This window comes from Sorex fumeus, unplaced genomic scaffold (genome assembly GCF_029834395.1).
Source record: "Sorex fumeus unplaced genomic scaffold, SorFum_2.1 ptg000146l, whole genome shotgun sequence".
NCBI classification, from domain to species: Eukaryota; Metazoa; Chordata; class Mammalia; order Eulipotyphla; family Soricidae; genus Sorex; species Sorex fumeus.
Genome location: NW_026606203.1, coordinates 429,631 through 441,361, shown reverse-complemented (window position 1 = coordinate 441,361; position 11,731 = coordinate 429,631). Strand labels below are relative to the sequence as shown.

At 37.9% G+C, this 11,731-nt stretch overlaps 1 pseudogene; it reads left to right on the top strand.

Moving 5' to 3' along the window:
- The first annotated feature begins 1,797 nt into the window (after positions 1–1,797).
- Positions 1,798–1,896, top strand: LOC130016124 (uncharacterized; annotated as a pseudogene).
- The last annotated feature ends 9,835 nt before the right edge of the window (positions 1,897–11,731 follow it).

Below are 11,731 nucleotides of genomic sequence, written 5' to 3'. Positions count from 1 at the left end.
TGATCCAAAAGTAACGACGACATTAGGGGCCCTGCTGCTAGGAATAGGAAAGATATCTGGCCTGAGCACTGCAGTCTGAGATTGAAATGGCCCTAGAAGAGCAATTCTATAAGCTCAATGCATTTCTTACTGTGTTCATACAAAATGATTAATATTATATATGCTTATATGTTGGTTGGACAAGGAGAGGAGAAACACCTCCTAGAAGCTGTTTTCCTGTGTGTCCTGACTAGCTTGGATGAGACTGTTTCTCCCCTTCAAACTGCCTTCAGTAAATGATTTCAGTATAATGAGACAGTTTGCCTTTTCTCTCAGAAACCTAGCTGGTCTTAGATCTGCAGATCTCAGGTGCTAGTCAGGACTGATCTTTGGGATATAGATTCCCAGCTCTAGCCAGGCTGTTCTTTGGGATGCAAATCAAGGTGCTTACAGCTTGTGAAAGTGCTTGTGAAAGGTTTCAGTTTGGCTTTGTATCTTCTTTCTAGAGGCCAGTATTACTGGCCTGCTGATGTAAGGAAACAATGTGGATGTAAAGAAACAACATATGGATTGCTGCCTCAATGTTCTTTCTGTAACTCCTTTTATGAATTCACTGTAATGCGCCTTTTAGAGGTTCTATGATCTATATAAGGGGAACTTCCGGGCTCACAGTGCGCGCACGTGCTTGAGGATTCCTGAGGCCTCCAAGTCATACATCTCTTCCATGTAATAACCTGCTGCTAGGAACAACCAGCCTGGCCCCCATTTCCTTCCATCTCCTGACCATCGCCATTGACCTTCGTGGAGTGGGGAAACGGCCAGACCACCGGCCTTTTATTTTTTGTGTGTTTACACAGGTTCTGCTTCCAATTCCTTCATGCATGAGGCTCCTTCAAGCTTGGGGAGAGTGGTCTTAAGCGTACCTATAGCCGGTAGCAGAGTTCATCAGCTACCGGGGCTCTAATCAGGAGGTGAGGGAAACTAACCCCGACCCTTCCAAGGTGCCCAGGTGAGGAAAGCCAGGTGCGGGGTCAGGACACTGTAATTTTAGACATATTTGGAATTAATTTTAGATCGAAAAGTACACATCATTCAAACTACTTATGTGCTTAGTAATAAATTACTATACACTTGTTCAATCACCTCAGAGACCCCACTCTGCTCAGAGAACTAGATTTTTAATTACAGGTCTGTTTTGCCTGTGTGTCATGACTGAGAATCACTATCAGTAGATATGAAACTCACTATACACAAAGATGCACACAGGCTACTTTGAGTCATCTGTGTTGCTAATATGTGTTGGCCATTAAACTTCTCTGAGACCCTTTGTTCTGTCCTTTACAGGAGCCTCATGAGTCTCACCTTCCTTTCAAGTTGAACTTGTAATAAGGTGGAATGAAATCATCAATATGCTCCTCACCTCTTCATTCAGGAGAAAAATCCGACTTACATTCAAGGTGGTCAAATTGCAGACAACACCATCCACCTTTTCCTGGAGATGTACAAGGGACTGAGGTGAGAACAGCAAAAGGCTCTAGTTTAATGGTCTTAATGAAGGTTTCAGGGAAGGGCATTAAACAAGACTCATATACTATCTTCCAAAAGAATTATTTTGTAAAACTGATGCCTTGGGTATGGAAAAAGATAATATGGTAAAAACCATATTTTTCTTTCTGGGACATTAAAGTTCTAAATCTATCTATTCAAGCTGCTTTGAAATACATACCTTGCTTATGAATCACTGTCTGCCATAGGAGTGAGTAAGGACAACCCTCAAATTAATAAGTAGAGAAAAATATGGAAAAATTAACTCATACTATATTTGATGACATATATACTAAAATTGAAATGATACATAGATTAGCATTGTCCTTGCACAGAGATGACATGCAAACTTGTAAAGTGTTCCATATTGTTGTTGCAAGAAGAATTAACAGGGCTACTTTAAGCTAAGACAATCCGCACAAGTACAAAAATTCTACATAAAGATAGCACAAATCCCCATCACAACAATCTCTCTCAATGTCAATGGACTAAATGTGCCAATTCAGAGGCACAGAATGGGAAGATGAATTATAAAACTGAACCCAACATTCTGCTGCCTGAAGAAACACTTCTGAACAATCAAAGCAACCATGGGCTCAAATTCAAAGGCTGGAAAACAATTCTTCAAGAAAGAAAAGAACACCTCCACAAAGCTGGAGTGGCCATACTAGTATCAGACCACATGGACTTCAGGCTATAGGTTATAAGAGACAGTGAAGGTCATTTCTTCATGATCATGGGATCTGTACATCAGAAAAAACTCACCCTCCTCAATGTAGATTCTCCTTATGACAGACCAGCAAAATACTTAAAAACAACTTCTAATTGACTTAAAGAAAAACATTGATAGCAACACAATACTAGTTGGAGATTTCAACACTACTTTGTCACTTCTCAATAGATCAAACAGAATAAAGCTCAGCAAGGAAATATTTTCTTTAAGGGAAGTAATGAACAACTGTTGGCTTAGAGAAGAAATCAAAGAGGAAATAAAAAGTTTCCAGAAACAAATGAGAATGAGTACACGAGCTACCAGAACTTGTGGGACACAGCAAAAGCAGTGTTAATAGGAAAGAGTATAGCTCTGCCAGAATTCATCAGGAAGAAAGAGAGGATCTACATGAATTAATTAGAGCTCAAGATTTTGGAAAATGACCAACAAAAGTAGTCCAAACTAGGCTGGAGGAAGGAAATAATAAAACTTGTACCAGACGTCAATGAGCTAGAATCCCAAAATACAATCCAAAAGACCAATAAGAGCAAAAGCTGGTTCTCTGAGAAAATAAATAAGATCAATAAACCACGAGAAGCCTCTCAAATTAACAAAGAGAAAGAATTCTAATAAATCAAATCAGAAATGCAAATGGGCATATCCTAATAGAAACTACAGAAATCCATAGGATCATCAGAGATTATATTGAGAAACTTTGCAGCAGGAAATGAGAGAATCTTGAATAAATTAATAAATTTTTGGATTCCAATTGCCTCCCAACGTTGAACCAAGAAGATTTGGAATACTTGAACCTATCACTACCAAGGAAATTGAAATGATGGTCAAAAGTATCCCCCCCAAACAGAATCCCTGGCCCAGATGGATTCAATAGTGAAATATTTCAAACCTTTAAAGAGGAAATGCTGCCAACATTTTTCAAGATTTTCCAGGAAATTGAAGAATCAGAAATACTCCCAAATAGTTTCTATGAGGCAAAGATCACCCTAATACTCAAAACAGACAGAGACACCACAAGAAAAGAAAATTACAGACCTATTTCCTTGATGAATTCAGATACACAGATTCTCAAGAAAATACCAGCAAAGAGAATCCAGTAACTCAACAAAAGATCACACACTATGACCAAGTAGGTTTATCTTGGGGATGCAAGGATGGCTTAACATTCTCTAGTCAATCAACAGAATACACCATCTCAATAAAATAAAGATAGTCATATGATCATATCAATATATGTAGATAAAGCATTTGATGACATCCAGCACCTCTTCATGATGAAAAACTCTCAACAAAATGGGAGTTAAAAGTACTTTCCTCAATCTAGTCAAAGCAAATTACCACAAACCCAAAGCAAGCGTTATTCTCAATGGGGAAAAACTAAAGGCTTGGAGCAGAAATCAATGAGCTAGAATCCCAGAATACAATCAGGCACAAAACAAGTTACCCACTCTCACCACTCCTATTCAACATAGTACTTGAAGTACTTGCCATATGATTTCGGTAAAAAAAAAAAAGATATCAAGGGCATCCAGATAAAAAAGGAAGAACTCAAGCTTTTACTATTTGGAGACGACATGATACTATACTTAGGAAATCCCAAAGAATCTACAAAAAAGCACCTGGGAACAATAGATTTGTTTAGAAAAGTAGCATATTACAAAAGTAATATCCGGTACTCCATGGCTTTCCCATATATTAATAATGAAAGAGAAAAAAGAGATAGAGAAAAACAATCCCATTCACAATAATACCTCAGAAAATCTAGTATATTAGAATCAACTAAAAAGGTTAAGGAACTATACCAAAAAAAAACCTACAAAACACTACTTCACGAAAAAAGAGAGTATATGAGGAAATGGAATCACATCCCATGCTCATAGATTGAGAGATTCAGTACTGTCAAAATGGCAATACACCCCAAAGCTCTATAAAGATTTAATGCACATTCTATAAGGATACCCATGATATTTTTCAAAGAAATTGATTAAACACTCTTGAAACTCATACACAACCTTCTCTCCCATGAAGAGCTAAAGCAATCTTTGGTAAAAAGAAGAAGGGAACACCTTCCCCAACTTCAAACCCTAGTACAAAGTTGTAGTAATCAAAATATCATGACATTCATATAAAGACAGGCCTCAGAACAATGGAATATAGTCAAATATTCTGACGCTGGCCCTCAGATTATTATTACCGAATCTTTCATAACGGCTCAAGAAATATGAAGTTGAGCTAGGAACTCTCTTCAGCAACTGGTGCTGGGAAAACTGGACAGCAACATGCAAAAAAAATGAACTCAGATCTCTTTATAGTGCCAGGCACAAAGTCAGATCAAATGTATTAAAGACCTCAATATCATACCTGAATTCTTAAGATATATGGAGAAAAATGTGGGAAGATCCCTTCATGACATTCAAGCTAATGGAAACTTCTAGAATGAAACACCACTGACCAAGGAAGAGGAAGTGAAGATAAACAAATGAGACTACATTAAACTAAGAAGTTTCTGCAACTTAGAAAAAATGGTGCCCATGATAAAAAGAGAGCCCACGTAATGGGGAAAAATTATTTATGCAATACCCATACAATTAACCTCAAAATTCTGATTCCTGTATCATTAAGAACACTAAGTAGTTCCTGTGAATTTTATTCTTCCTCAAATATATTTACTCTAAAATATTTTAGATTTCCTTTTAAACCACAGGTAAAAAGGTAAAATTATAAGTCTTTTTAAAAATAAAAAATAACCACTATACATAGCCAGGTGCGACCCAAAAAACCAAAAAAGCAAGCAAGCCAGGAAGCAAGCAAGAAAGAAATTAAAAATTAAAAAATAATGCTGTTTGCAATGCTAAGTATCAATCCCAGATCATCATACAATGGAAGGCAAATGCTCTATCACTGAGTTATATCCCTGTTCTGAAACATTTAAAAAGGTCTTATTTGATGTGTCATTGCATTTTATTTTTTAAAAAATGCTCTTCTTAGTATACCTTGTCGCCACTGTACCGCCTACTTCTTGACCTTTGCTTCTCTTGTATATTTTACCTCTAAGCCTCAGTTGTCACCTTATCCTTCCTATAGCCATGCTTTTCTTTGCCAAACTTTCCAAGATCATGTCTGGCTTGCTTTAACTTGGCATAAAATGGAAACCTTATTTTCTGTATCTTCTCACGCTAGAGGTGATGATGTTTTCGACCCAGGAGAACTCTTTTCTGGGGAGACTTCTGGCTGTTTCTACTTGACTTCAAAATATCTAAAGGCAAGTCATCATCTTTTTTTGTGTGTGTTTTTGGGTCACACGTGGCGATGCACAGGGTTTACTCCTGGTTCTGCACTCAGGAATTACACCTCACGGTGCTTGGGGGGGAACATACAGGATGCTGGCAATCTAACCTGGGTAGGCCGTGTGCAAGGTAAATGCCCTACATGCTGTATAGCTCCAGCTCCCCCCCCCCGCATCCCCATAATTCATCATCTTGAGGGCCTCAGATTTTTACCTTCCATTTAGAAACTTCATCTTTACATTTACACAGTAAATTGAAACCATAAAACCATTGGATGACATGTTATAAGGGTAGCAGCCATGAGCAAACATTGATAACCCGTATGTTGGCATGAATGAATTCTGTCTCAGAGGCTTCACTTCTGAGGATACCTGTCACTACCTCCTTTCTGTTACATGTCCGAGGATCAGAATCTACATCAGGCCATCAGTAGAAATTGTCCACCCGAAAGCTAGCCTTCCACTGGGATCAGAATCCTTGATCCATCTAACTTGAAATTTTTCATTCATGACTTGTTGACCTTGTTTCAGGCTGAGGCATCCAGTGCATAAACTCAGCTTTCCCGTTGTTTCCACAGGAAATCCAAATACCTAAGAATGTTATCATATCTGACGCCACTGTTAAAGATTTTATTGGAATCCCACGGTACGATACTATCATTAATGTTATAATATTACTGTTCTCCATAGTCCGGATCTCCCCAAAGAAATCTCTACCCTCCTCCCTCCAAGTGCAGACTCCACTTTATCATGCTCCTGAACGTACTTCTAATAGTTTCACTCAGGTTCTCCCGTAAAGTGCACAAGTTAAGTTCATACCACTCCAAGTTCTTATTCCTAAACTACCAGAGTGGGCTTGGTCCTCAAGCTTGTGTTCTCCCTTAAAGAAATACCGTGCTGCCTTTCTCTATGTCTCTCTTTGCTTGCTTTGTTAAACAAGTGTTCTCCTTGAACATATATTCCATTCCACCCTACACCTGTTTCACAAGTTTCTAAGTGTTTTTCAGTAAAATCTATTTTGCTTCCCTAAACTAAAAATTTTAAAACACCAGAGCATTGTTAAAACCAATGTTTGTATCTTTTAAACCACAAATTTTGAAAATGAACGGTGGTAAAGCAATGGAATACTACTCAGTTGTATGAAGTGAAATCTTCTTATTATTTGTATAAAAATGGATAACATGAGGATATTATGTTTAGTGACATAAACCAGGCAGAGAAAGATAGGTATCCAACAAGTTCATGCATATGTGGCATATGGAGAAATCTAATTAATAGAATAAAATGAGACAGACAAACGTCTAAAACATTATTTATATTCTATGATGTATAATTCAATTAATAATGGTTTCTCATACACATAATTCCAACATGACACTCCTCATTCTCTCAAATAATAAACCCTCCCTATCCCCCCAAAACCCCAGAATCCCTCACTCCCAATCCCCTGACTCAATTGTGTGGATCAGTTCTCCCCTTACATTGCTCTTGAACCTTTGTTGCTACCTTGCTGTTTGTCTTTAAAATCCACATATGAGAAAAATCTCTCTGTATCTGTTCCTTTCCTTAAGGCTAACTTTACATGCATGATATCCTCTAGTTTCATCCAATGTTGAAAATTGCATAATTCTGATCTTTCCAAGCAATAAAAACAAACTTTAGAACTATGAGACTATTTAGTTTCCAAATGGAAAGGTGTAATCAAAGTGGAAAAACTGAACAACGGTGAATGACAGAGTAGGCCTTTCAGTAGTGAGTGTAATATGATATATGTACTTTGACTCTGCATAATCCGAAAATTTATGAAATTCTATAATATAATTCTATAAAGTAATATTAAATAATCAAAAATTATTTGAATAATTTTCATTTATCTATGATTTTGACGTATCTTTTGTGTCAAACTATCAAAAATAAAAATAATGTGAGATACAGACATGGTGTATCACTATACTTTTAAACAAGAGAAGTGTTAAAATTTCTGTGCCTTGATGAACTGTCATATAAATTGACTCCAAAATCAAATTAATGTACTCAAGGAAAAATAGAAGTCAACCAATTTAATCTTAATTTAATCTTTTACCTTCACTCAGGTTCCCATCTGCTGATCTCTGGCAGACAAAACAATTTTTATTTTATTTTATTTTTTTAAAATTTTTATTAGTGAAACACCATGAGGTACAGTTCTACATTTACAAATTTTTGTTCTTGGGTTTCGATTATACATTGATCAAATGCCCATTCCTCCACCAGTCCCCATTTTCCACCACCATGGATTCCAGTATTCCTCCCACACTGATCCCCCCATTCCCACCCTGCTACTGTGGCAGGCATTCCCTTTTGTTCTCTCTCTCCTTTTGGGTGTTGTGGTCTACAAAAGAGGCATTGAGTTGCAATTATGTTCCGTCCATAGTCACAATTCTTATTTTCAAAGGAGTTCTTGGCAGAGATTTGGCATTCTTTGCTAGCAACCAACTCCTTTTCTTCTGCTTTTTTTTCTAGAAATACATACTTATACTCAGACTGACTAGTCATGGCACCAAATTGACAAATGTACCTGTTTTTACTTCAGTTCTGTTTCCTAATTATCACATATTATTAGCAGTGGATAGAAAATAACTAGCCCAAATTTCTTCGGGGAAAGGGAAATGTTTATGCTTTTCTTAGTTTGGAAAATCCCTGTCACTATTATAGTGACATTCATCTAAATTTGTAAACAAAATGACTAAGAAGAGGTAAACCATGACTGCCACTTCAAGGAAGAACGGGCTTTCAGCAAATATCCTTGGTTTCAGAAGTATGGCTCTGGCTTGGATGGGGGACAAACATGAGGGCTGTGAGCTACCAGCAGTTAACACATGCTCTGGGGCTATGTGGTGACACTGCTGAGAAATGTCGAGAGCCCTGATTAGGTAGGGTTGTGGGGGAGAATGGAATGATGACAAGAAAATAGAGCAACAGGACAAGATGATAGATTCCTTTGTATAAAAGTTTTCATCTCTAATGTATTAATCTGTGAAAGAGAACCAACTTTTTATCATTCTTCCTGGCAAAATATTATCCTTACATAGTGCTTCAGGAAAAAAACGCTCCCCTTGTTAGGTAATATAGCCTGAATATCTGTGAGCTCTCTCTATGTATACACTGCTGATGACTGAAACCAATCTCTCTATTTAACTATCTAAACTGCAATGGTCTCACCATTTAACTCTCTAAACTCTGATGGCTCCAAATCTTCTAAGATCAGCTTTCATCTCTTCCATGATATCCAGGCTTCTCTTCCCAACTGTCAACTGTCCCTTTCTTTCTCCCTCTCTCTACCAAGTATGGTCTCCCTGCCAAAATTTGCTAAGACAAGCTTTCTTGAAATATAGACATAAGTTGACTTCTCTTTTTTTAAATTTAGGCAATTTTGATTTTCAAAATCATTTATAATGGAGTTTTGTCATATAATATTCCAATTCTAATTACACTACCAGTGTCTGCAACCCTCCACCAACAAATGGCCTATTTCACCCTGCATTCCCACCTATTTCCTTGACAAACACATTTTGAAGTTTAACTATTGTACTTTGGGTTCCATACTTACAGTAGTGTTGGCATTGGTGGTTAAGACATACAACTCAACTTTTTCATGCTGGCCTTCCTGGATCAATGCCCACTGACACCATGTAGTGGAAATATATGAGAACAAATCATTAAGCTCCAAATTTTTCAAATAATCTTTAAACAATTCTGATCGAAAAGAAAATAGTGTGAACTGGAGGGGACAACTCACTGACAGCCTGCAAAGTCTTTTCAGTTTTCCACATTAAAAAGAGGAAATCAGTGAAGGAGTTCTGTCTTCAGGAAAGCTAGCTGACCCTGCTGAGCTGTGGTCAACAGGGTTTTTGTGCTCTTCTCCCCTTCCACCATAATTCCCAACCCTATTAGTTTTGTATCTTCAGTCTATATAAAATAAAAAAAAATTACCACACAGGCACCCATGTAATGAGACCAGCCAAGGTGATAAAAATACATTTCAGCAAACTCATAGGTTAGTCATGGTGGTAGAAACTAAATACCATGTTTTTGTATTGAATCTGCAGGAGACACACATTACAAAGCTTTTCATGATTCAGTTTCATTCATAGGATATTTCAACACCCAACCTCCACTAGTATACAGTTCCATTGCTAATGTCCCCAGTTTCTCTCCCACCACTCCCTCTCCCAACCTCAAACCCCTCCCCCCCTGACAGCCTGCTATCTCTACACTGTGGCAGGCACCTCTTTCTCTCTCTTTCTCTCTCTCTCTCTCTCTCTCATCCTTTGGGCATTATGGATTGTAATACAGATATTGAGAGGTTCTCACGTTTATTCCTTTACCTACTTTCAGCACTCAGTTCTCACCCAGAGTAATCACTTCCAACTATCATTGTCATAACTGTCCCTTCTTTATTCCAAATGCCCGCCTTCAGCACTCGTGGCAAGCGTCCAAAGATTGACCAAGTCTCCTGGCCTGTATTTCTGCTATCCTTGGGTATTAGTCTCATATTCTGGTTTATTATATCCAAAAAAGGGGTAGTCCTATCACTATACCCCTTTCCTTGTGACTGATTTCATTGGGCATGATATTCTTGCCTGTACATCCATTTATAAGCAAATTTCATGATGTCAGTTTCCTGCCAACTGTGTAGTATTCAATTGTGTAGGCATACCATAGTTTCTTCTGGCTATTGTGAATAGTACTGCAGATGGGATTTCTGTTATAAATATCATGTTTAATGTAGCTTACATAGGAAAATACATCCCAGGTTCCAAACATACAGAATCCACTTACAAACCCAACTTATTTATTTTTAAATAATATAATTTATTATGATGCTTTCTAAAAAACGGAAGCTATTAACAAAAACTCAGGGAATACATCACATGTAGCTTGCCAGGCTTTGCCATGCGGGAGGGTTACTCTCAGTAGCTGGCCGGGCTCTCTGAGAGGAGCCTAGGAATCAAACCCAGGTTGAGCGTGCAAGGCAAACTTACCCACTATGCTATCACTCCCGCCCATATATATTTTTATGCATATATATGTGTATTTACACATACATACATATCTATATATTCCTCTTACACATCTCGTAAGCTCCAACTCATATTTCTTCCTCCTCCAATTATTTACTAATTCTCTCCCCCTACATGGGCCTCATCTAATTTTCCGAATGCCCTCAGATGCATTTCTGAGCCCTAGATAAAGGCATGCATAACACATAAATGCAAGGGAGGCACAAAGCATATGTAGATAAATTTCATATGGACATATAATTGTGATGACTAGTTTACAAAGTGTATTCGCTTCAAGTACAGACTTCCTCATCTCAGCAACTCTGTCTTCATGCTCCATGCACTGTCAAATATCCAGCTACTGTCCACAACCAACTAACAACACTCCCCGACCCATTTTAGTCTTTTACTTCCCCTCTTGTAAGGACTATTCTGATGTCAGAGTGTAAAGGTTTGATTTTGCTTTTGTTTTATTAGTCCATTTAGTTTTTTTCTTTCTATTCCAGAAACAAATCAAATATTTTTTAAAAAAAATAAAAGACTCCGCTCGGGTCCTCCAACCAACCTGGACAAGTGGTACAATATGGAAAGTATCATGCTAAGCGAAATGAGTCAGAAAGAGAGGGATAGACATAGAAAGATAGCATTCATCTGGGGGATATAAAATAATAAAATATGAGATTAATACCCAAGAATAGCTGAGAGCAACACCAGGAGAATTACTCCATAACTTAGAGGCCAGCTGGGTATTCTAGGGGAAAGGACAATTCATATAGAAAGGGGAACACCAAGTGGAGGGTGTTTGGAGGATCCTCCCAGGAGGGGAGATGCAGGTTGAAAGTAGACTGGACTGAACATGTTCGCCACTCAATGCCTCTTTGGCTGATCACTGCGCCCAGGAGGAGAGAGAGAACAGGGGGGAATGCCCTGCCACAGTGGCAGGGGGGGATGGGGGGATGGAAGGATGGGGGGGAGGGATATTATCCTGGTGGTGGAAAATGGGCACTCGTGGAGGGATGGGTATTTGATCGTGGTATGACCGAGATCCAAGCACAAAAATTTGTAAATCTACAACTGTACCACATGGTGTTTCACTAATAAAAAAGAAAAAATAAATAAATAAATAAATAAATAAATAAAATAAAAAAT